Source organism: Schistocerca americana, chromosome 2, assembly GCF_021461395.2.
Source record: "Schistocerca americana isolate TAMUIC-IGC-003095 chromosome 2, iqSchAmer2.1, whole genome shotgun sequence".
Taxonomy (NCBI): Eukaryota; Metazoa; Arthropoda; class Insecta; order Orthoptera; family Acrididae; genus Schistocerca; species Schistocerca americana.
In genome coordinates, this window is record NC_060120.1 from 659018552 (window position 1) to 659046301 (window position 27750).

Genomic DNA, 27750 nt, shown 5'->3' on the forward strand with positions numbered 1-27750 from the left:
CCTAATCTAATTCCCTCCGTAACACCCGAGTTAAATCAACTACATTCCATTATCCTAGATTTGCTTTTGTTTATGTTCATCATATACCCTTCTTTCAAGACACTGTCCATTTCGTTCAACTGCTCTCCCAAGTCCTTTGCTGTCTCTGACAGAATTAACAATGTCATCGGCGAACCTCACTGTTTTTATTTCTTCTCCATGGATTTTAATGCATACTACAAATTTTTCTTTTGTTTCCTTCACTGCTTGCTCAATATACAGATTAAATAACATCGGGGATACACTAGAGCCCTGTCTCACTCCCTTCCCAACCACAGCTTCCCTTTCATGTCCCTCGACTCTTATAACTGCCATCTGGTTTCTGTACAAATTGTAAATAGCATTTCTCTCCCTTTATTTTACCCCTGGTACCTTCAGAATTTGAATGAGAGTATTCCAGTCAACATTGTCAAAAGTTTTCTCTAAGTCTACAAGTGTTAGGAACGTAGGTTTGCCTTTCCTTAATCTTTCTTCTCTAGTCGTAGGATGAGTATTGCCTCACGTGTTCCAGTATTTCTATGGAATCCAAACCGATCTTCCCCGAGGTCGGCTTCAACCAGTTTTTCCATTCTTCTGTAAAGAATTCGCGTTAGTATTATGCAGCCGTGACTTATTAAACTTATAGTTCGGTAATTTTCACATCTGTCAACACCCGCTTTCTTTGGGATTGGTATTATTATATTCTTCTTGAAGTCTGAGGGTATTTCGCCTGTCTCATACATCTTGCTCACCAGATGGTAGAGTTTTGTCAGAGCTGACTCTCCCAAGACTGTCAGTAGTTATAATGGAATTTTGTCTACTCCCGGGGCCTTGTTTCGACTAAGGTCTTTCAGTGTTCTGTCAAACTCTTCACGCAGTATCGTATCTCCTATTTCATCGTCATCTGCATTCTCTTCCATTTCCATAATATTGTCCTCAAGTACATCGCCCTTGTATAGACCCTCTATATACTCCTTCCACCTTTCTGCTTTGCCTTCTTTGCTTAAACTGGGTTTCCATCTGAGCTCTTGATATTCATACAAGTGGTTCTCTTTTCTCCAAAGGTCTCTTTAATTTTCCTGAAGGTAGTATCTAGTATAATATGCCTCTACATCTTTACATTTTTCCTCTGACCGTCCCTGCTTAGCCTTTTCTCGCACTTCCTGTCGATCTCATGTTTGATAAGTTTGTATTCCTTCCACCTTTCTGCTTTGCCTTCTTTGCTTAAACTGGGTTTCCATCTGAGCTCTTGATATTCATACAAGTGGTTCTCTTTTCTCCAAAGGTCTCTTTAATTTTCCTGAAGGTAGTATCTAGTATAATATGCCTCTACATCTTTACATTTTTCCTCTGACCGTCCCTGCTTAGCCTTTTCTCGCACTTCCTGTCGATCTCATGTTTGATAAGTTTGTATTCCTTTTTGCCTGCCTCATTTACTGCATTTTTATATCTTCTCCTTTCATCAATTAAATTCAATATTTCTTCTATTACGCAAGGTTTTTTTACTAGCCCTCGTCTTTTTACTTACTTGATCCTCTGCTGCCTTCACTATTTCATCTCTCAAAGCTACCCATTCTTCTTCTACTGTATTTCTTTCCCCCATTCCTGACAATCGTTCCCTTGAGCTCTACTTGAAAGTCTCCACAACCTCTGGTTCTGTCAGTTTATGCAGGTCCCATCTCCTTAAATTCCCACCTTTTTGCAATTTCTTCAGTTTTAATCTACAGTTCATAACCAATAGATTGTGGTCAGAGTCCACATCAACCCCTGTTAATGTCTTACAATTTAAAACCTAGTTCCTAAATCTCTGTCTTACCGTTATATAATCTATCCAGGCCATGTATACAACCTTCTTTCATGAGACTTGAACCAAGTGTTAGCTATGGTTAAGTTATGATCTGTGCAAAATTCTACCAGGCGGCTTTCTCTTTCATTTCTTACACCCATTCCATATTGACCAACTACGTTTCCTTCTCTTCCTTTTCCTACTATCGAATTCCAGTCATCCATGACTATTGAATTTTCGTCTCCCTGTCTTACTCACTTTTTAATCCGAACACTTCAGCTTTGGTCTTCCACTCTTATGATTCCCTCTTAGCTATTGTACAAATTGTATATTACCAGTCTCATCTTATAGTTTACTCCTTTTTTCCTCAGAATTTCGAACATCTTGACCCATTTGACACTGTCGAACGCTTTTTCCAAGACTCATAGATTTTACACACCATAAATAAGACCAGAATCTCTTTGGATTTTCTACCAGGTTTCGAGACAAAGTTTCGTTGTGGAAGCTATTATAAGCAACCTGCAGTGAAATCCGCGCTAAATTTCGAGTTTTTGTAGAAGATCGCCAGTCTTGGAGATTCTGGGTTCGTGTAAATTTGGCATGCATTTTTTGTTGTTCCTGCAACAACGATCTGACCTATTTTGTGTACCATGGGTGATCGGTTCCGTCGTTTGTTAATTTATGTGGCACAAATCTTTCAATTGCTGTCGATTCTGTTTCTCTGAGTTCAAGCCTCATGTGGTCTACGTTTACAATGCTGACGTCGAAGGAGTGCAGATTGCCTCTCAGGAAGGCATCAAGCGAATGTTTATCTACTTTTTCGAATAGATGTGTATTTCGTTTATTTTCGGTGGATTTGGGAGTTACATTATTGAGTCTCGCTGCGACTACTCGGTCTTCACTAACACCGCTATGAATTTGATGTTCATTATTAGCTCAGGATTTTTTTGTTTCTAAGATGTCAAGCGTGTTTTCACAACTGTTTACTATTCGAGAACTAATTGCTCGAAAGAGTTTTCATAGAATGCGTTTGGCAAAATTCCTTATGTTTTATGCATAAGTCGGGATCTAAACATGTATTTTTGCGAACATATTGAGGGTAAACTAAAGTCACCACCAACTATAATAGTATGAGTCGGGTACGTGTTTGAAATTAAACTCAAGTTTTCTTTGAACCTTTGAGCAATTGTATCATCTGCGTTGGGAGGTCGGTAAAGGGATCTATCTATTGTTTTCTTCCAGTTGCCAAGAATGACCTCTACCCATACTAACAGGAACTATCTTATCTACAAGATAACTACTTCTAACAGCAACAAACACGGCACCGCCAACTGTGTGAAGCCTATACCTTCTGGCAGACCCAGGACTGAAAAGAATATTGTCTGGCGTCTCATGTACCACGGTTGCACTATTGTTTCACATTTTTACCTGTTTTAACATTAGTTAAGCATCCTTGTGGTCTCACATTCTAATATGCGCCTGAAGGTGAGACGTGTCCTGAAACCGGGCGGTGCTTTCCTTTTTAGATATTAATAATTTGTACAGCTGTAGCAGATTTTATCATTTACAATGAATAACAGTTGTGGATGTCCCGTGAAGAGAAAAAAACAAACTGTATCGTTGTTTCATTGTATTGTTTCATTAATGTGTAAACAATCAGATGTTTCACTTTGCCCATCTCCACTCACAGACCTTCTACATCTACATCCATACTCCGCAAGCCATCTGACGGTGTGCAATCTCTCTGACTTTATCCTCATGGTCTCTTCGCAAGATATACTTAGGAAGGAGCAATATACTGTCTGACTCCTCGGTGAAGGTATGTTCTCGAAACTTCAACAAAGGCCCGTACCGAGCTACTGAGCGTCTCTCTTGCAGAGTCTTCCACTGGAGTTTATCTATCATCTCCATAACGCCTTCGCTATTACTAAATGATCCTGTAACGAAGCGCGCTGCTCTCCGTTGGATCTTCTTTATCTCTTCTATCAACCCTATCTGGTACAGACCCCACACCGGTGAGCAGTATTCAAGCAGTGGGTGAACAAGTGTACTGTAACCTACTTCCGTTGTTTTCGGATTGCATTTCATTAGCATTCTTCCAATAAATCTCAATCTGACATCTGCTTTGCCGACGATCAACTTTATGTGATCATTCCATTTTAAATCACTCCTAATTTTTGTTTGTCTGCAAGACTTTGACTATGTTTATGTTTGCTGTGAAGTTCCTTTTGCTTCCGTAGCAGTTTTCTAACTCTGTTGTTGTACCACGGTGGCTGTTTTCATCTCTTACGATCTTGCTTGGCACATACTCATCTAATGCATACTGTACGATGGTTTTGAACTTTGTCCCCTGATCCCCAATACTATCTGTACTTGAGACATAACTTTTGTGTTGAGCCGTCAAGTACTCTGAAATCTGCTTTTTGTCACTTTTGTTAAACAGAAAAATGTTCCTACCTTTTTTAATATCTCTATTTACGGATGAAATCATCGATGCAGTAACCGCTTTATGATCGCTGATTCCCTGTTCGGCGCTAACCGTTTCAAACAGTTCGGGTCTGTTTGTCACCAGAAGGTCTAAATATGTTATCGCCACGAGTCGTTTCTCTGTTTAACTGCTCAAGGTAGTTTTCCGATAATGCACTTAGAAAAATGTCACTGGATTCTTTGTCCCTGCCACCTTGTGTTGTCTTGAGCAGAGGCGCAGTTTACTGTTCACGCTTCGAGCGAGGTGAACGGCCGGGATATCCCCGCTCAGCTCCGGTGGGCGAGCGGGGGGGGGGGGAGGGGGAGAGATGAGGGGGAGGGGGAGGAGAGACCGCCAGTGGGTCAGCGAGGCAGTGGTGCCGGCCTTGGCGCGGGCGTTGTTATCAGCTGGGCGGGTACCGCCTACCGGCTGGTGATGTGGGGGGGGGGGGATGCGGCGTGGCAACTTATAGCCGTTTCTCCTCACTCGCTGCGCAGGTGCGGCCAGAGCGGAGAAAGCGGCGCGCTGGCGGCTCCACACGGGTGAGTTCCGCTGGCGCTCAGCTCGCGCTCACACACTACAGTCATGGATAAAAGGATTCATACACCGTTGCTCACGCAGAATAAGTAACTACATATCACCACCAGAGATGTTATTTGCTAAACTAACGATAACCGGGTTTTGCTTCCTAATCTGTAACCTACAGGGTGAACATTAATTAAACTGAAAAACTGCAGGGACGGACTCTAGACTGAAATTGGAAGAGAAAATGTCGTGTGAACATGTATCCGGAAACTGACGGTGTGCGTACAAGGACGATAATTCGTCCGCGAACACAATGCAGAGCTTCATCGCATCCACATCACAACAGATATTCAAAGCGTCCTTCATGGGATGCAATGCACGCGGTTGACGTGCAGAATACATGTAAACCTATATGCGAGTGCAGGCTTTCTCGGCGAATTTCATATATGAAGTCTTCACGGGTTGTCAGCCGAGTAGCATCGTCGTCTCGTAGCAACGTTACGATGGAATGCGTCTCCATCATCTTCAGGCGAAGTGACTCCGCCTGAAGATGATGGAGACGCATTCCATCGAAACGTTACTACGATACGACGATGCTACTCGGTTGACAACCCGTGAAGACTTCATATATAACATGTAAACCTACTTTGGCTTACACTGTGTTGGTGGGCAACTTGCCTGGAGCTTGTACTGAGCTTTGTCTCAGTATCCTGTAGACTCTGGTGTTCAAATCTGGTGTACTCACAGTCCGCCACCTCCTTGTACGTTAATCTATCTGAAAGGACACGTGATCACAGAGGACACACGATCACCCAAATGACCAAGAAGAAAAGGCTTGAAATGTGGTGTGATGTAGCTGGTATCCGTGAGAGTACTTGTTTTGGTATAACAGTGCTGCCTCTCGATTGATTTCATCTGTTGGTCATACACAAACAACATCTCGGCTTCTGTCCGACTTGAACACAGGACCATTCTGCTGCGTACTGTACCGTGTGTCAGTCTCACAGCCTTCAACACACAAAGAGCATACGGCAGGTGGCCGAGGAACTCTCATTCGTCAGCGCCATCTACAGTGGCAACGATGCATTTCCGGATACATGTATACCAGACGTTTTCTCTTTCATTTCCAGGCAGAAATCTGTCACTGAGCTTTGTCGGTTTTATTAATGTTTACCCTGTATAAAAGGATTAAATAATTATCCTTCTGCATAAAGTAAATAAAAATTCTGTACCAGATGGCTTCACATAGAGCGGAGAAAACTATTCATACATTCTAGCTTTTTTTTCATGCTGCACGTCGAAATTTTTATTTTTATTTATGCACCCAGACGCGTTTCGCCTTTTTTACAAAGCATCTTCAGTGGTGTCGGGTAACGTCTAATTCACAGCATATAAGCGAACTGCCTTTTTCATCTGGGTAACTGGTGGACACCTTACAGTTCACTTTCAGTTCACTGTTTACGTTACACATCACTGAACAGTGGTGTGTAACGTAAAAAGTGAACTGAAAGTGAACTTTAAGATGTCCATCTGGTTGCCAGATGAGAAAAAGCAGTTCGCTTGGATGCAGTGAATTAGACGTTACCTGACACCCACTGAAGATGCTTTGTAAAAAAGGCGAAACGCGTCTGGGTGCATAAATAAAAATAAAAATTTCGATGTGCAGCATGAGAAAAAGGCATTTTCTTTGAAACAACTGCAATTTATATACAGCTGCTGCGAAAATGGCCACTACAAGAAACGTATTATTCAAAGAAAATTATAAGTATATGAATTTAATGGCAGTATTAATACTTTGTAACCATTCATCTTCTTTGTATCACTTCTATTAACCTCGCTGGCGTGGAATGCACCAGTTTTTTAGCAGTCTCTGAGATAATCTTTTGCCGTTCTCGTTGTAGACCTTGTTACAGAGCAGTCGGTCGTTTTATCACAATTTTTTCACTCGTAAACCAAAGATGTTAAATTGGATTTAGGTCTGCGCTCTGTGGTGGAAACTTCAGAACATGGGCAGTATGGTACAACAATGACAAACAAGCAACTTCCGCAGAAAGTAGTAATCTGTGCCCAAGCCCAAGCTACCGCCACTTTTTCGAAGATTTTTCTTTAGGAAATTTAAATACTGGCATCTATTCACCTTACCTTCAATGAAAACAAGTTGTCCAGCAGCACATACGTTCCCATACCATAACTCCTCCACAACCGTGCTTTACTATGGGTTCAACATGTTTGGGAACCAGCTCAGCATTTGGACGTCTTCACATCAAAATTCTCCCATCATGTACAAATATGTTAAATTCACTTTCATCTGTGAATAGTATCTTCTCTCAGAAAGTTGCATTCTTGCTTACATGTCCTCGAGCAAATACAGTTTCTCCTTCTTGTTGCCGTACGGTTTCCTTCTAGGTATCTTAGCTCCGTAACCTCCACTACTTAAATTGTAGCAAACAGTCGTTGGTGAGATTTCCTTCCCAAACTGATGATTAACATGTGCAGACAATACAGAAGCTGTCTTTTTTCTACCATCCTCATTAACATATTGCATCCTCTTTGCACTACCTTCTGTGATTGAGCTCTTCTTTCGCTGTTAATAAGAGAATTTATTTCTCTAAATCGAGTTATTATGTACTGCACAGTTGCCCGACATCTTCCAATAATATTAACTATGTCTGAAAATAATTTTTCCTTTTCATATTGGCCTTTCATTTTGCCTTTCGTATTGACCTTTCCTCTACAGTTGTTTCCTACGCTTTGCGGCACATTTTACTCTTGCACGGCATTCATCGCATATCAGAACCAACATGCACGAGGTGCAGCTTGCCTCTGAGGCGTTTCTTGCTGTAACCAGTTCGTTGGTCATTTCTACGTTTACATTTCTAGTTGTGTGTGAATACTTTTTCTCCACTGTATGAAGCCAGGTGGTTCAGAATTTTTAAATACGTTTTGCAGATGGCTTTAGTTAAGCTTTCTATATATTTATATTAGGAAGGAAACCCAGTACTATTATTTTACCAAAGAACTTCTCTGATTACGATCTTTAGTTCTAATAAATAAAGGATTCTATATGAACAACAACTTTTTTCATGACTGTATTTTCATAAGGGGATCCCAAAAAGGGATGTAGTACACCGATTTCCTAGTATCACTTCTGGTTTGTCAAGTAAACCTCCCAGTATCGATTCTGGAAACGCGGTCCTGTACGCGAGTCAGGATAACGAGGTGTTTGACGAGCTAGTTGTTTATAAAAGAACTGCCATAGCATCAACCCAAAATGAACTAGCTTGTCCGTGCCTTCCGTTTCGTTAGCAGTTGCCAAATAGCTCTGCGCACGACAATTATGGTTTCTAACGTTAATGTTGCCATTCCTTTTCATCATATGCTTTCTTTATGCTAATTATTTTTCATAATTCACACAAGAATATCCGTAGCTAATAATGAAAATGAGCAGCAAAATGATGAGGTTATTACGTCCCAGCAAGCCGAACTCAGTACTGAAGAGTAACGAAAAACATTCGAAAGAGCTCATTAGTAAACTAAATAGCTGTTGCTGCCGCAGCCGTATTGGGTTTGCGTGTAATGGTCAACGTAAACGATAAATGTATTTGACAAACTCACTCTTATCTAGTCACGGATTTGCCAAGCAAGTCCGTACACGTACAAGCAATGTTTGTCACTGTAACTTCGCTTTACAAGCAGACGCTGTCCGTGTTCGTGAGTGTTTTGACAGTAATGAGAATACTCACAAAAGCAGACAAAGCCAAAGCAGTCCTGACATTGACTTTGGAACTATGTTTGAAGAAGAAGAAGAAAACAAGACACTGGTCCAGGGAATGGTTTAAAATGAGAGAACCTGACGATTATATCAATTATGTGCGGATGGACATTGAAACTTGTAGTAACTTCACCCTCACGTTGAAAAAGAAAATTTAGTCTCTTCTTCTTGGTCCTGTAATGACAGACATTCATTAAAATATCACAGCGTGGAAACTTATAGCCCACATCGTCCGTCTAAGAACCAGAGATTTCCTTTATTACACTGGACGCCCGCTTGTATGTTATGCATAACATATAGCTTTTGTTCATAACCTCTTCCTACGTAATATATGCCTCTACCATTTTGGTAACTGACATACTATTTCGTTTTTATCCTTGATCGTGGTTTCCATAGTTGCGAAAACTCACGATACAGTGAAATAGCTTACAATAAAACAATTTTTCCTTAAACATATGCGGCAAAATGAAATGATCGTGTGGAACTGCTGGCGTGACGTCAAGTTCAGCGATTTGCGTGTCGGTGATAATGATGCTGACAACACAACACCCAGTCCACTGGCGAGGAAATCTCAGACGCCGCCAGGAATCGAACCCGCGCCACTGTATCGTAGGCGAACCCGTTACCACTCAGATAAACAGTCGGACAACATATGCAGCGTATCATTGACACAAACGATGTCCACCATCTTATCAAACTCTGTCAATTAAAATTTCTCACAAACTCCTCAAGCACAATCTATGCTGGACAAATACGGCAAACAGCACTGTACACGGTCAACTATTTGGCAAGCATAGTTAAGTTTGAGAAAATGTTTGATCGTTTACGGGGGCCTTAACAGCTAACTGACAACGACGACCCTATCCGTTATAACAGTCAATCACTTTGTTATTCTGATCCGGGTGTAGCTGCCGGACTTCCTCTTCCAGAAACGGTTGCTTTCGCTCCCACCCAAACGCAATCTGTTTTTGAAATGTGCTTGGGTTATCAGGTTTCGTCTTGCTTCTAAAATTGTTCGGCTAGTTGGGACGCAGTGACTCTTCGTGCAGTGAAGAACAAGTTGAATTATTACAGCGAGCATAAAGCTGTCTACTAATAATATCTAATTGAAGAGGAACCGAAATTGTAATTACCAAATCAGGAATCGGAGCGACCCAATTTCCAGACGCCGTTGTGCAAAATAACTGACGATCGGAAAACTGATGTTTGATCCATCCAGAAAAACCACTTTAATCCTTAACCTGTAAACACAACAATCAAAAAGATTTTCATAATTCTGGTTTCCTTTTCTGGTGTTCTTTTACAGCTCACCTATCTGTCACTTCGTGGATAGAGTAACAATGAACAGCTTGAAGACCGGTGACTATTTAGTAAAAACTTTCTAAGGCCAAGATAGGATAAATAATTCTTTATTTACAACCGGTTTCGACAGACTTCGCTGTATTTTCAGGTCTTTAAAAAAATTTAATATAAATGTGTTCATTTTGAATTGGAAACTCAAGCCAATCGTAAAATGTAGCACATTATGCAAAAGTTACCTTTAAATTAAACATTTAAAATCAAAAAGCGCCTTGTCCCCGTAGCCATGTCCATATATGTAGCGCTCATTGATGATTGTTGCGTCGTAAAAATCGCAGCACACAATAAAATGTATAGTAGCACATCTGTTTACATTAACTGGATATGCTCTAATCATTGTGAGGTACATGAGTTATATCGTATACGCCGTCTAAGGTGGATCGTTAATGATTAGAGCTACTATGCATTTTATTGTGTGCTATGATTTTTGCGACGTAACAATCATCTGTGAGCGCTACATACACTGAAGCACCCAAGAAACTGGTAAAGGTATGCGTATTCAAATGCAGAGATATGTAAACAGGCAGAATAAGGCGCTGCAGTCACCAAAGCCTATATGAGACAGCAAGTGTCTAGCGCAGTTGTTAGATCAGTTACTGCTGCTACAATATCAGGTTATCAACATTTCTAAGTCCACATCTACATCTACGTGATTACTCTGCTATTCACAATAAGGTGCCTGGCAGCGGGTTCAATGAACCTCGTTCAAGCTGTCTCTTTACCGTTCCACTATCGAACGGCGCGCGGGTAAAACGAGCACTTAAATTTTTTATGGGAGCCTTGATTTCTCTTATTTTATCGTGATGATCATTTCTCCCTATTTGGGTGGGTGCCAACAGAATGTTTTCGCAAGCGGAGGAGAAAACTGGTGATTGAAATTTCATGAGAAGATCCTGTCGCAACGAAAAACGGCTTTGTCTTCAATGATTGCCACTCCAATTCGCGTATCATGTCTGTGGCACTATCTCCCCTACTTCGCGATAATGCAAACCTAGCTGCCCTTCTTTGTACTCTTTCGATATCATCCGTCAGTCCCATCTGATGCGGATCGCACATCGCAGAGGAATACTTCAGAATCGGGCGGACAAGTGTGGTGTGAGCAGTCTCTTCAGTACACCTGTTGTACATTTGAAGTGTTCTGCCAATGAATCGCAGTCTTTGGTTGGCTCTACCCACAACATTATCTATGTGATCTTTCCAATTTAGATTATTTGTAATTGCAATCCCTAAGTATTTAATTGAATTTATAGCCTTCAGATTTGTGTGACTTATCACGTAATCGAAATTTAGCGGATTTCTTTTAGTACTCATGTGAATAACTTCACACTTTTCCTTATTCAGGGTCAATTGCCACTTTTCGCACCATAGATATATCTTATCTAAATCATTAGTTTTGGTCATCTGATGACTTTACAAGACGGTACATGACAGCAGCCGGCCGCGGTGGTCTAGCGGTTCTGGCGCTGCAGTCCGGAACCGCGGGACTGCTACGGTCGCGGGTTCGAATCCTGCCTCGGGCATGGGTGTGTGTGATGTCCTTAGGTTAGTTAGGTTTAAGTAGTTCTAAGTTCTAGGGGACTTATGACCTAAGATGTTGAGTCCCATAGTGCTCAGAGCCATTTTTGAACATGACAGCATCATCCGCAAACAGTCTAAGACGACTACTGGGATCGTATCCTACGTCGTTAATATAGATCAGGAATAATAGAAGGCCTATAACACTTCCTTGCGGAACACCGGATATTATTTCTGTTTTACTCGATGACTTTCCGTCTGTTACTACGAACTGTGACCTTTATGACAGGAAATCACGAATCCAGTAGCACAAATGAGGCGATATTCCATAGGCACGCAGTTTGGTTAGAAGACGCTTGTGAGGAACGGTGTCGAAAGCCTTCCGGAAATCTAGAAATATGGAATCAATTTGACACCCCCTGTCGATCCTGTCGATAGCATTCATTACTTCATGAGTACGCGCTCTACTTCAAACTTCTGCAAAACTTTGCCGGTCTTGGGGATTTTGCGTTCTTTTAAAATTGGCATGCTTTTTTCGCTGCTTCCGCAACAGCGATCTGACCCGTTTTGTGTGCCATAGGGGATCAGTACCATCCCTTAGTAATTTATGTGGTATATATCTCTCAATTGCTGTCGATACTATCTCTTTCAAATCATTCCACAACTGTTGAACGCTTACGTGATCAGATGGGAAGGAGTGCAGACTGTCTCTTAAAAAGGCGTTGAGAGCATTTTTATCAGATTTTTTAAACAGATAGATTTAAGTGAGTTTGAACGTGGCGCTATAGTCGGCGCTCGAGCAATGGGACGCAGCATTTCCGAGGTAGCTATGACGTGGGGATTTGCCTGTAGGACCATTTCACGAGTGTACTCTGAATATCAGGAATCCGGTAAAACATCAAATCTCCGACATCTCCGGAAGAAGATCATGCAGCAACGGGGCCAACGACGACTGAAGAGAATCGTTCATCGCGACAGAAGTGTAACCCTTCCGCAAATTGCTGCAGATTTCAGTGCTGGGCCATCAACAAGTGTCAGTGTGCGAACCATTCAACGAAACATCATAGATATGTGCTTTCGAAGCCGAAAGCCCACTCGTGTACCCTTGATGAGCGCAAGACACAAATATTTACGCCTTCCTTGGGCCCGTCAACACCGACTTGAACAAATCATAACTAGAAACATGTTGCCTGGTCGGACGAGTCTCGTTTCAAGTTGTATCAAGCGAATGGACGTGTTCGGGTATGGAGACAACCTCATGAATCAATGGACCATGCACGTCAGCAGGCGACTGTTCAACCTGATGTAGGCTCTGTAACGGTGTGGAGCGCGTGCAGTTGGAATGACAAGTGACCCCAAATACGTCGAGATACGACTCTGGCAGATGACATGTACGTAAGCACCCTGTCTGATCATCTGCATCCATTCATTCCATTGTGCATTCCGACGGACTTGGGAAATTCCAATAGGACAATGCGACACCCCACACATCCAGAATTCCTACAGAGTGGCTCCAGGAACACGCTTCTGAATTTAAACACTTCCGCTGGCCAACAAACTACCCAGACATGAACATTACTGAGCGTATCTGGGACGCCTTGCAATGTCCTGTTCAGAAGAGATCTCCACCCTCTCGTACTCTTACGGATTTATGAACAGCTCTGCGGGATTCATCATGTCATTTCCCTCCAGCACTACTTCAGACATTAATCGAGTCCATGCCACGTCATGCTGCGGCACTTCTGCTTGCTCGCGTGGGCACGACACGATATTAGCAAGGACACGATATTAGCAAGGTGCACCAGTTTCGTTGGCTCCTCAGTATGTATGGACATGACCATGTGTACAAGATGCTTTTTGACTTTAAATGTTTTATTTATGAATAACCTTTGTATAACGTGTTTCATTTCATCCACTAACATGAATCTGGCCGTGAGTTTCCAACTCGAAATGAACACGTTTCATAGCAACAGTTTTTAAATACCTGAAGATGACAGCAAAATGTCGAAACCGGTTGTGTGAATAAAGAAATATTTATACGATCATGGCTTTTGAAAGTTTCTACTAATGCTGAGAAAGTTTCTTTCTCAGCATCAGAAAATTCTGTCACCTGGTGAGTGTTATTAAACTTCTCGTTAGCGCAGTCTCGACACGGCGTCTCCGAAAGACACTGTGCACTCTCGTTATACCAACCGGTAGTGGTCAAAAACATGGAGACACCAAAAACACAACTAATTACCATGTCTAATACGGTGTAGCAAAACGGTTGAAGTTCAAAACAGCTTCCATTCACCTGGCAATGGATAAATACCGGTCCTGCACGCTTCCCAAGTGGGTCCTATACCCTGAGGGTATTTTCGTTCTGTCATTGCAACTACTTAAAATAGCATTTTTTTTCACCAGACGCGACTTGTCTTTTTTGAGGTAGAGCATCATCAGCCGTCTGTAATTAAATATATTTACAATTTGATTTGTTTTAAGATCGAAAAACAGTTCGTTATTAATATGTTGCTTTTAACTTACAGTGATTTTCGCTTGGTTTCTCACCTACATCGAAAAATGCCCACTGCTTCTTTGTCGTGTTTTCTGTGTTAGACACTGATACTTGTAGTCTAATTTTTAGTTGCTGTGCAGAACTAGGCGTTTCTTACGTTTTACACAGCACACTTTCTCGTGCAGCACTGTTTTCTGTTTATTTTTATGCTTCTAAGTATGTATTGAGATTTGTGTTTCGTAGTTTTGCCAACGTAACACTGCCACTGGTTTGTCTTTGACGTATACTCTTTTTTTCTTTATTTGTTAATTGTATGTGTGTAAGTTTATTTAACTATGTTGCTGCGAATCTATATACTGTGTAAAAGTAGTGATGTGCGAGAAAGGATGCTGTGTAAAACGTAAGAAATGCCTACTTCTGCATATCAACTGAAAATTAGACTACATGTATCAGTGTCTAACGAAGAAAAACACCAAAGATGTGCTATCAGACGGTATTTCCCTATGTAGGAGAGAAAACAAGCGGAAATCACTGTAAGTAAAAACAAACATATTTTTAAAGAACTGTTTGTCGATCTTCAAAACAAATCAGATTGTAAATATCATTAATTACAGACCACTGATGATCCTTTACCTCAATAAAGCGAAACTTTACTGCTGAGAAAAGCACGTTATTTCTTGTAGTTGCAACGACAGAACGAAAATACCCTCAGGAATTGCAAAGCAACTACGGACAATATGGCCACACAAATGAAGAATCCTACATCATTCATCCTGCAAAATAGTGACCAGTTCAGATAACGATGGTGAAAGTGGATAGCGATCACGCATCTTCTCTCCAAAGTAGACCACAAAGGCTGAATAATACTGAGAGCTGGTGACTGGAAAGCCACAATTCATTGTGATGCTCAGAAAATTGCTCCTCAACAACGTGAGCTGTGTGGACAGAGGCCCTGCCAGCTAGGAACACAGCATCCCCACTGGGGATCTAACATGGTACCACTGGAGGGATCTGATCTGCCAAAATGGTCTCATAATCTTAGGCAGCAATGGGATCTCGCAGAATAAGGATCGGGTCCATGGAATACCACGATATGGCCTCCCGAATCATCTCCAAACCTTCGCCATGCTTCACTTTGGACGTAAACTCGACCAGAAGTTGGAAACAGTGTGAAACAAGTCTCATCCCACCAAACGTCATTCTTCCATTACTCCATAATCCGAGTTTTATGGCTTCGACACATCAGTTTCCTGTTACGCGCATTTGCAATCGCTGATTGATGTCGTTTTAGTGCTGATAGAGTTCGCGAGTGCGACATTCAGTTATGCCGTGGTTTTTGCAGGTGTTGTCCTCTTATTTTTCATCACAATCCTCTTCAATTGCAGTCTGTCACCACCATCCACGACACATTTTTCTCCCCGTTGTTACGAAGTGGATGACGAAAAATGGTTCAAATGGCTCTGAGCACTATGGGACTTAACATCTGTGATCATCAGTCCCCTAGAACTTAGTAGAACTGCTTTCACCTAACTAACCTAAGGACATCACACACATCCATGCCCGAGGCAGGTTTCGAACCTGCGACCGTAGCGGTTACGCGGTTTCAGACTGAAGCGCCTAGAATCGCACGGCCACACCGGCCGGCGAAGAGGATGACATTTTTCCTCTTTGCCTGTATGCAGTACAAATCTTCGATACGGTGCCTCATGAAAGACCAAACACGTCGACATCCTCGGTTACGGAATCAACCACCATAGGAGCACCAACAATGTTCTCACGTTCAACTTCACTTACCTTCGACATAATGCACTCACTGCTTCCACCTTAGACTGAAATATATCGGAGAAAGTCCAAGGAAATATAAATAACCCACCAACAAAGTCTCCTTCAACACCTCTGTTCGAGCAGTTCCTAAGTGCCATTCACCAGCGTGGGACGGTTGCGAAATTCCGTCAACACAAGAGAGAGAGAGAGTGAGACAGATGAGGGGCTGGCGGGGGCGTGACGGGGAGGAGGGGGAGGGGGGGGGGGAGGGAAAGTGACGCGTTTCGTCACTTGTTTGCTTACGTGACGCGTGAGCGTCACCGAAATACTCCGGTAACTCCAATAGGATATGCTTCGATCCAGACGTTCAGAGGCTTACTCCGAAAATTTGGTGGGCACGTATTCTAGTAAGAGTCAAAAATATGTCAATTCTCCCCACTTACACATCGCATAGTAAGAACGTAAATAAATTTCGGGAAAACGACACCTAGTCAGAATCCCATGGTCCTACGGGTCTGTTCACGGAGCACGATATTTCGTAACTCAGTTGGGATACTGACAACTCTCTCTGTCTCTCTCTGTCTCTCCCTCTCGCCCCACCCCTCTCTCTCTCTCTCTCTCTCAGTGTGTGTGTGTGTGTGTGTGTGTGTGTGTGTGTCTGTTTTACGAAAGGTGGAAGAAGTTTTTGTTATAAAATCCTCACTAAAAATTATTATCCATTAACGCCGCTTCACACACTTAGCTGACAGCCGGCCCAGTGACCGTGCGGTTCTAGGCGCTACAATCCGGAACCGCGGGACTGCTACGGTCGCAGGTTCGAATCCTGCCCCGGGCATGGATGTGTGTGATGTCCTTAGGTTAGTTAGGTTTAAGTAGTTCTAAGTTCTAGGGGACTGATGACCTGAGATGTTAAGTCCCATAGTACTCAGAGCCATTTGAACATAGCTGAGCCGGCCGCGGTGGTCTAGCGGTTCTAGGCGCTCAGTCCGGAACCGCGGGACTGCTACAGTCGCAGGTTTGAATCGTGCCTCGGGCATGGATGTGTGTGATATCGTTAGGTTAGTTAGGTTTAAGTAGTTCTAAGTTCTAAGGGACTGATGACCTCAGAAGTTAAGTCCCATAGTGCTCAAAGCCATTTGTACCATTTTGTAAAAGTGTATGTTAATTATGTTTCACATTTGCTAGCCTGAAGTAGACCGTGAGCCATTCTCGTGATGTGATGGTTTTTCCAGTATGTTTCTTTTTTTTTCAGATGAACTTCCGAGTTGTTCAGTAGTAATTTGCATTAATTTTCTGACATTCTAAAATACTTATTAAACTTTTCTCGGTCGTCCATCAGTTCACTGTGCAGAGTGGCATATTCTCTTTCTGTTGCTTTATTTTTCCACAACTGATGGATCAACTTCCGTTTTTTCACTTACTTTTCCTTTTCTTCATGCAAAAGCGAACGGCTTGAGATCGTCGTCCGCGAACAAAGCCACCATGGCCGCTCTAGTGCACTGTTACACGCCGGAAGAAACACTGAGCAATGTGAATAGGCGTCACTGTGGCACCATGGCTGGTGTAATCACGGGCCGGGCCTGTCACTGTCTCGTCACTGATGTTTGTGCAGCGACCTTGATGCGTTTCTAGAATTACTGCTTCCTTATTACATTAAAAATGCACGTTGGATACTCCCTGCAACAAGTACATCAACCTCGACACACTGAAATACTAACATCTCTCAGATAACTCGGCAGAATTAGGAAACGTTGATCGCAGCTGAAGTGTCTGATAGCGGAGCAACCATTAACGCTGCTTGCATCACGTACCTTGCATTCTTGCCCGGCTGCTGCAGTTACCGATTAGTGAGGTGAATGGCCGGGACTTTAAAGTGATTTGGAGGAGACAGGTGCGGATACGACGCCGCCAGTGGGTCAGCGAGCCGAGCGCTTGCGACCTTGGGGCGGCCGCTGACCTGGTCGCTACTTGGTGCCTGCATCGTGGATTGGGGGGTCGCGACACGCCCGCCCCTCACTCCAGATCGCAGCTTAAAAAGGCGCAGCTCTGTCGTTCCAGGAAACAGTAGTCGCTGGATGTTCCCTAATAGCTGTGTCTCCGCACTGTATCTGCAAACTGCACTCCTAATCTGCAATTTCTGGAAGAGGTAACAATGAATACTCCTAACTGCACAGTATTTTATTAGGCAGTAATGAAGATCTTAGCATTTCGTGGAAATACTCGGTGCAGAATTCTTGTAACTAGTAGCGGGTGACTGAACTCATTATTCTATATGTCCACATCCGCATGTACGAGTATGTCTACGATTATATCTGATACACACTGTGGTGGTGGGGGAGGAGGGGGGGGATAACAGAAATAACAGTATGTGACTGTGGATCCGTCTTGATGCAAAATACTTATGTTTTGCCGGCCGTTGTGGCCGAGCGGTTCTAGGCGCTTCAGTCCGGAACCACGCTGCTGCTAAGGTCGCAGGTTCGAATCCTGCCTCGGGCATGGATGTGTGTGGTGTCCTTAGGTTAGTTAGGTTTAAGTAGTTCTAAGTCTAGGAGACTGATGACCTAAGATGTTAAGTCCCATAGTGCTCAGAACCATTTGAACCATTTTGAACTTATGTTTTATATTTGTTTATTCCCAAACTACACTACTGACCATTAAAATTGCTACACAACGAAGCTGACAGGAAGAAGATGCTGTGAGATGCAAATGATTAGCTTTTCAGAGCATTCACACAAGGTTGGCGCTGGTGGCGACACCTGCAACGTGCTGACACGAGGAAAGTTTCCATCCGATTTCTCATGCACAAACAGCAGATGACCGGCGTTGCCTGGTGAAACGCTGTTGTGATGCCTCGTGTAAGGAGGAGAAATGCGTACCATCACGTTTCCGACTTTGATAAAGGTCGGATTGTAGCCTATCGCGATTGCGGTTTCTCGTATCGCGACATTGCTGCTCGCGTTCGTCGGGATCCAATGACTGTTAGCAGAATATGGAATCGGTGGGTTCAGGAGGGTAATACGGAACGCCGTGCTGGATCCCAACGGCCTCGTATCACTATCACTCGAGATGACAGGCATCTTATTCGCATGGCTGTAACGGATCGTGCAGCCACGTCTCGATCCCTGAGTCAACACATGGGGACGTTTGCAAGAGAACAACCATCTGCATGAACAGTTGGACGACGTTTGCAGCAGCATGGACTATCAGCTCGGAGACCATGGCTACGGTTACCCTTGACGTCGCATCACAGACAAGAGCGCCTGCAATGGTGTACTCAACGACGAACCTGGGTGCGCGAATGGCAAAACGGCATTTTTCTCGGATGAATCCAGGTTCTGTTTACAGCATCATAATGGTCGCATTCGTATTTGGCGACATCGCGGTGAAAGCACTTTGGAAGCGTGTATTCATCATCGCCATACTGTTCGACTGGTGCGCTGGCCAGAACGTCCTCCAAATCTCTCACCAACTGAAAGCGTCTGGTCAATGGTGGCCGAGCAACTGGCTCGTCACAAAACGCCAGTCACTACTCTTGATGAACTGTGGCATCGTGTTGAGGCTGCATGGGCAGCTGTACCCGTACACGCCATCCAAGCTCTGACTCAATGCCCAGGCGTTCAAGGCCGTTATTACGGCCAGAGGTGGTTGTTCTGGGTACTGATTTCTCAGGATCTATGCACCCAAATTGCGTGATAATGTAATTCATGTCAGTTCTAGTATAATACATTTGTCCAATGAATACCCGTTTATCATCTGCATTTCTTCTTGGTGTAGCAATTGAAATGGCCAAAAGTGTACTTTCAACGACAGTATTGCCGTCATCAGTGGGATCTTTAATTCTAAAACATTCAAAAATAGCGTACTTATAAACACTGAAAAACATTATTACATGTGTTCTGTTTCGTTCCAAATCATTATCGCCTGTAAATCGTATTATAATACCTTATTTATTTTACGTCACAACGTGGTTTTTACGTTCATTGTTACTGTTTCCGGCACATTTTCTGTATTTTTGTTGCTGTTTGTTCGGCATACAACATGTCATCTGTAACTGTAAGAATGGCTCCTAGAAAACAAACATGAAAAAGTGAATTTCTGTATGTCAGCCTTATACTATTGGGATTTCTGTAGTGTTTTGGATATAGTTTTGGTGTGTACTAAGTTGTTACTTAGTCTGTCATGTACTCACGTTCATTTGATGCCTTGCAGCTACTTTTAAACACACAAAAGCATAATTTTTGCACCTTTTTCGTAATCCATAACGTTATACGATCTTGCTGTTAGCGTGTGCCGCGAGAATGTGTTGCATATTGCGAGAATGTTTTGAAAGTTGTAGCAGGAGCTCATCACTTCGAATACTGTTAAAAAATAGCTTGTGTATTCCTCCATTAACCAGATCACTGCGCTGCTTTTTCGCCTGACGTTAGTAGCTTTCTTATGGTCTGTAGACAATGTTAGTCGGTACATTGTTTGTAGAAGTTCGCGCTGTTTGAGTAATACTCTGGGATAATTTTGCAGCAGCTAAGCCAGTTTTCAGAATACGAATAACGGGTCATTAGGATAATGTTGTTGTTGTTGTGGTCTTCAGTCCTCAGACTGGTTTGATGCAGCTCTCCATGCTACTCTATCCTGTGCAAGCTTCTTCATCTCCCAGTACCTACTGCAACCTACATCCTTCTGAATCTGCTTAGTGTATTCATCTCTTGGTCTACCTCTACGATTTTTAGCCTCCACGCTGCCCTCCAATACTAAATTGGTGATCCCTCGATGTCTCAGAACATGTCCTACCAACCGATCCCTTCTTCTAGTCAAGTTGTGCCACAAACTTCTCTTCTCCCCAATCCTATTCAATATTTCCTCATTAGTTGCGTGATCTACCCATCTAAGCTTCAGCATTCCTCTGTAGCACCACATTTCGAAAGCTTCTATTCTCTTCTTGTCCAAACTATTTATCGTCCACGTTTCACTTCCATACATGGCTACACTCAATACAAATACTTTCAGAAACGACTTCCTGACACTTAAACCTATACTCGATGTTAACAAATTTCTCTTCTTCAGAAATGCTTTCCTTGCCATTGCCAGTCTACATTTTATATCCTCTCTACTTCGACCATCATCAGTTATTTTGCTCCCCAAATACCAAAACTCCTTTACTACTTTAAGTGTCTCATGTCCCAATTTAATTCCCTCAGCATCACCCGATTTAATTCGACTACATTCCATGATCCTTGTTTTGCTTTTGTTGATGTTCATCTTATATCCCCCTTTCAAGACACTATCCATTCCGTTCAACTGCTCTTCCAAGTCCTTTGCTGTCTCTGACAGAATTGCAATGTCATCGGCGAACCTCAAAGTTTTTATTTCTTCTCCATGGGTTTTAATACCTACTCCGAATTTTTCTTTTGTTTCCTTCACTGCTTGCTCAATATAGAGATTGATTAACATCGGGGAGAGGCTAGAACCCTGTCTCACTCCCTTCCCAACCACTGCTCCCTTTCATGTCCCTCGACCCTTATAACTGCCATCTGGTTTCTGTACAAATTGTAAATAGCCTTTCGCTCCCTGTATTTTATCCCTGCCACCTTCAGAATTTGAAAGAGAGTATTCCAGTCGACATTGTCAAAAGCTTTCTCTAAGTCTACAAATGCTAGGAACGTAGGTTTGCCTTTCCTTAATCTGGCTTCTAAGATAAGTCGTAGGGTCAGTATTGTCTCACGTGTTCCGATATTTTTACGGATCCAAACTGATCTTCCCCGAGGTCAGCTTCTACCAGTTCTTCCATTCGTCTGTATAGAATTCGCGTTAGTATTTTGCAGCCATGACTTATTAAACTGATAGTTCGGTAATTTTTACATCTGTCAACACCTGCTTTCTTTGGAATTGGAATTATTATATTCTTCTTGAAGTCTGAGGGTATTTCGCCTGTCTCATACATCTTGCTCACCAGATGGTAGAGTTTTGTCATGACTGGCTCTCGCAAGGCTATCAGTAGTTCTAATGGAATGTTGTCTACTCCCGGAGCTTTGTTGCGACTCAGGTCTTTCAGTGCTCTGTCAAAATCTTCACGCAGTATCTTATCTCCCATCTCATCTTCATCGTCTTCCATTTCCATAATATTGTCAACAAGTACATTGCCCTTGTATAGACCCTCTATATACTCCTTCCACCTTTCTGCATTCCCTTCTTTGCTTAGAACTGGGTTTCCATCAGAGTTCTTGATATTCATACAAGTGGTTCTCTTTTCTCCAAAGGTCTCTTTAATTTTCCTGTATTCAGTATCTATCTTACCCCTAGTGAGATAAGCCTCTACATCCTTACATTTGTCCTCTAGCCATCCCTGCTTAGCCATTTTGCACTTCCTACCCATTCTTCTTCTACTGTTTTTCTTTCCCCCATTCCTGCCAATTGTTCCCTTATGCTCTCCCTGAAACTCTGTACAACCTCTGGTTTAGTCAGTTTATCCATGTCCCATCTCCTTAAATTCCCACCTTTTTGCAGTTTCTTCAGTTTTAATCTACAGTTCATAACCAATAGATTGTGATCATAGTCCACGTCTGCCCCTGAATATGTCTTACAATTTAAAACCTGGTTCCTAAATCTCTGTCTTACCATTATATAATCTATCTGAATCCTGTCAGTATCTCCAGGCTTCTTCCATGTATACAATCTTCTTTTATGATTTTTGAACCAAGTGTTAGCTATGATTAGGTTGTGCTCTGTGCAAAATTCCACCAGGCGGCTTCCTCTTTCGTTTCTTACCCCCAATCCATATTCACCTACTATGTTTCCTTCTCTCCCTTTTCCTACTGACGAATTCCAGTCACCCGTGATTATTAAATTTTCATCTCTCTTCACTATCTGAATAATTTCTTTTATTTCATCATACATTTCTTCAATTTCTTCGTCATCTGCAGAGCTAGTAGGCATATAAACTTGTACTACTGTGGTATGCGTGGGCTTCGTATCTGTCTTGGCCACAATAATGCGTTCACTATGCTGTTTGTAGTAGCTCACCCGCATTCCTATTTTCCTATTCATTATTAGACCTACTCCTGCATTACCCCTATTTGATTTTCTGTTTATAGCCCTGTAGTCACCTGACCTGAAGTCTTGTTCCTCCTGCCACCGAACTTCACTAATTCCCACTATATCTAACTTCAACCTATCCATTTCCCTTTTTAAATTTTCTAACCTACCTGCCCGATTAAGGGATCTGACATTCCACGCTCCGATCCGTAGAACGCCAGTTTTCTTTCTGCTGATAACGACATCCTATTGAGTAGTCCCCGCCCGGAGATCCGAATGGGGGACTATTTTACCTAAGAGGACGCCATCATCATTTAACCATACAGTAAAGCTGCATGCCCTCGGGAAAAATTACGGCCGTAGTTTCCCCTTGCTTTCAGCCGTTCGCAGTACCAGTATAGCAAGGCAGTTTTGGTTAGTGTTACAAGGCCAGATCAGTCAATAATCCAGACTGTTGCCCCTGCAACTACTGAAAAGGCTGCTGCCCCTCTTCAGGAACCACACGTTTGTCTGGCCTCTCAACAGATACCCCTCCGTTGTGGTTGCACCTACGGTACAGCTATCTGTATTGCTGAGGCACGCAAGCCTCCCCACCAACGGCAAGGTCCACGGTTCATGGGGAGGATGTAAATCTAGAAACTCCTATAAACCCCTGTTTAAGAGTTCAGGTATTCTACCGTTACTGTGTATTTACATTATGGAGATACGTTTTCTAAGATTAAAGTAATGGGCAAGGAACAGCAGACTATTTATACAGTGATAGGCGTCACAATAACCACGTCGTCGTGATTGTTACGTTCAGACCGAAGACTGGTGTCACGCGGCTCTCCACAACATTACCGAGCGATGTGGCGCAGCGGTTGGCACACTGGACTCGGATTCGGGAGGACAACGGTTCAGACCTTCAGTCAAATGGCTAGATGGTTCCTTTGAAAGGGCACGGCCAATTTCCTTCCCCAGAGTTCCCCAATCCTATAGGACCGATGACCTTGCTGTTTGGTCCCCTCCCCCAAATCAATCAATCAATCACTCAATCCACAATATTCTGCACAAGCCTCTCCATCTCCAAATAACTACGCAACCTACATAATTTTGAACCTGCTTATTGTATTCATCTCTTAAATAGCTTAAACTGCGTAAAAAAATAAGTACATTCCAGTAGTAAATGTAAAACAACAAACAAAAAATGACAAAGAAAGGAAGTGAAATGAGAATAAGCAAGCGACATAGGAGCAGGCAAGCGCAGTACACGCCTTAGCAGCGACTTTCGGAATGGTATAACATGCACAGCCACGTGACCTCTGAAGCTGGTAGAGTATGGTGACGTGATATCAATTTCCGGTCTGAAACGTCAGCGCAGCCTGGTGTTTTACTGGTGCGAGACACTGCCCTTATAGAAAACACGCAGTAACGAAACAATTAGAGTGGTGACGGAGGAAAACGTATCACACTGTCAGATATTTCAAGACACTTGTACGTATACTGTCAAGTGTTTCAGTGTGACCTCGTGAATTATTTCGATACACGCTGTGTCCCAAATCGAAAACCGACACATACGGACCGATACCTGCACAAACTATCACACCACCATCTGAGCCAGGGAAGAGGCATGATTAATACACTCGTAACGAGAGCAGGACGAATATGTGAGCAGCAGCACCTCAAACGCGAAATGCAACACCTGGAAAGTGTTCTGAGAAGCAATGGGTACTCCACAACTTATATTAGAAGTGTAACAGAGCCCAACACTCGGCAAAGGAGAAAAGGGACCCACTTGAAATTTTGGGAATTACCGTGTACCATGCACATGCGGAAAAGTTTATGTCGGAATGACTGGACGATCAATCAACACCAGGATCAAAGAACATAAGCGACATTGCAGGCTGGAGCAGGTGGAGAAATCGGCCGTGGCAGAGCACGCACTGAGTGAGACCGACCACGTAATAAAATTCGCCGACACGGAAGTTCTTAGCCGCCCGCGGCGGTCTAGCAGTTCTAGGCGCGCAGTCCGGAACCGCGCGACTGCTACGGTCGCAGGTTCGAATCCTGCTTCGGGCATGGATGTGTGTGATGTCCTTAGGTTAGTTAGGTTTAAGTAGTTCTAAGTTCTAGGGGACTGATGACCACAGATGTTAAGTCCCATAGTGCTCAGAGCCATTTGAACCATTTGAACAGAAGTTCTTGCTGTAGAGAAACACTATAACACCCGCTTGTTCAGAGAAGCTGTAGAAATAAAAAACACGTGAACAGCTTCAACAAGAAAGAGGAAAGCCTTAAGGTAAACGGATCCTGGCTTCCCGTACTGCAGCGAACGTCAGTCGCAGGTAGCAAGTGGAGAACCGCACCGGAAATGACGGCGGAGAAGCCCTCGGACGTTGGCGCGCCAGGTACATACAGTCTGCGGCCGCGAGCTCGGCTCCAGCTCACCACCGGCAATATATACGGCAAACAGTTATCTTTTGACGTTTGTTTCAAAGATCATACGTACAACAGCAACAAATCGACGGTGAGACTTCGCCTTAGTAAAGAAAAACGTTGTGTTATTAACGAGAATGAAAATTAAAAAATTCTGCGCAGAATTGGTAAAGGAAAACGCTTGCGTATCCTTGAGGAACTACAAATTTATTTTGTTGGACGGAGAGACCTCGATAAATTGTTAATGAGTACGCAAGGAATGAAATGGTTCAAATGGCTCTAAGCACTATGGAACTTAACTTCTGAGGTCGTCAGTCCCCTAGAACTTAGAACTACTTAAACCTAACTAACCTAAGGACATCACACACATCCATGCCCGAGGCAGGATTCGTACCTGCGACCGTAGCAGTCGCGCGGTTTCAGACTGTAGCGCCTAGAACCGGTCGGCCACCCCGGCCGGCGCAAGGAATGAATATTTTAATATATTTAACGGCGTTTTATAAACATACATCTTTCCAGCTGACGTCTGGAGCTGCTTACAGGTGCGAGTACAGACGGGTCGAGTTGAGGCCCAAATGAAAGGAAGACTTAGACTTTCTCTAGTGACGTAACAGCTTGAATGCTACCCACATGCACAAGTGCCAGTAGTTCATGGTGAAATTTCCAGTATCAGATTCCAGAACGATGTATAAACCGTCATATATGGTGCATTTCATGTAGACTGCATTGCCCTGAAAACAAGTTTAGCAGGGGTAATAAAAACTATATACATTTTGCAGTAGTATTACACTACATATAACTCACCTTCCAAGTGCAGCCTTGAAACCTTATCTGAAGTGAAAAATGCAGCTTTTATGTCAGGTGGTTCAAACATAATACACAGGTATCTACATTTAGTCTGAAAACATGACTGATTTCCGTTTACTGTTGTTTACATAGAGATTGATCTTTAATTTTAGAATAATCGTTCATGAAAATATTTACCAAAATGCGACATCACTTTGAACTCATTTCTTTCACATCTTTGTTATAAGTAAATGTCTTAGAAGTCAACTGTCATTTCGAGAAGCTGTTTAAATAATTCTCTATATTTGGGCTGCTTAAGAATGAACCTTCAGTCATCAGATGTAAGTATCTGATGCAACTGGTATCCTCTAAGGACAATTTGAATATTAACTCAGAGGCTGCGTTAAGGCACATCTCCACATAGTGAGTAAATATGAGGTAATGTCACTGTCTATCTCACGTGCAGTGAATTAGTCACCACTGGCAACAAGCCCTCTACACCTATCGCAACCATTAACGAATTTCAATGAAGAAATCGGTCTTTAAACTCCTATGTGTAGCAGCTTATACTGAGGTAACAAAAGCCATGGGACACCTCCTGGTATCGAGATGATCTCCTCTTGCCCCTCGTAGTTCAGCAGCTCGACTTGACATGGACTCAACAAGTAGTCAGTCGGAAGTCTCGTGCAGAAATACTGAGTCATGCCATGTCTATAGCCGTCCAAAATTGTGAAAGTGTTGCCGGTGCAAGATTTTGTGCACAAACTGGCCTCTCGATTATGTCTCATAAATGTTCGATGAGTTTCATGTCAGGCGATCTGGGCGGCCAGATCATTCAGTCAAATTATCTAGAGTGTTCTTCAAACCAATTGCGAACAATTGTGACCCGGTGATATGGCGCATTGTCATCCATAAAAATTACATAGTTGTTTGGGAACTTGAAGTCCACGAATGCCTGCAAATGGTCTCAAAGTAGGCGAACATAACCACTTCCAGTCAATGACAGGTGCAGTTGGGGTACAGGACCCAGTTCCTTCGATGGAGACACAGCCCACACTATTATGGAGCCACCACCAGCTTGGACAGTGCTTGTTGACAGTTCCACGGCTTCGCAGGACCTCTGCCACACTCGAACCCTTCCATCACCTCGTACCATCGGGACTCATCTGATCAGGCCACGGTTTTCTAAGGTTTAACCGTTATGATCACGAGCGCAGGAGAGGTGCTGTAGGTTATATCGTGTTGTTAGCGAAGGCACTCGCTTCGGTCGTTTATTGCCATAGCCCATTAACTCCAGATTTCGCCGCACTGTCCTAATGGATGCGGTCGTCGCACGGCCCAACTTGTTTCTGTAGTATTTCACGCCGTGTTGCTTGTCTGTTAACATTGGCAAGTCAACGCAAACACCACTGCTCGTCGGACACTGCTTTGTCCATGGTGAGAGGCAATGCCTTGCATTTGGTGTTCTCGGCACGTTATTGATGCTATGGATTTCGAAAAACTGGGTTTCTAGTGATCGAACGAGGCCGGAGCGCACCGCCCGCCCGACCTATGGCGTGAAAGTGGAATCGTTGGTTTAACGCAGACACACACAACAGGGACTATTGACAACATAGGCCGCACGAAGAAATACCAAGACCAGAGAGGAAAACGAATCCGGATACCAAGACATAGCAACTATCAGGGACCACAGCAACGATGAATGGATAAACCATCACGAGCGCTGTCGGTACTGGACCGCGTTCTGAGCCTTTTTCTTTTCCTTTATTGAGATTCGATTCCCCCCGAAGGGGGCGGGCTGGCAGCAGCTTAGTACGCCG

At 43.2% G+C, this 27750-nt stretch overlaps 1 protein-coding gene across 1 annotated transcript in view; it reads left to right on the forward strand.

Annotated features, from left to right (window-relative positions):
• Window positions 1-4766: 4766 nt before the first annotated feature.
• The window catches only part of LOC124594300, a 59726-nt gene continuing 36742 nt past the window's right edge, over window positions 4767-27750 (forward strand). The window contains exon 1 of the mRNA XM_047132663.1: window positions 4767-4813. The gene's annotated coding sequence lies outside the window, so the exon portion shown is untranslated. The remainder of the gene's footprint in view (window positions 4814-27750) is intronic.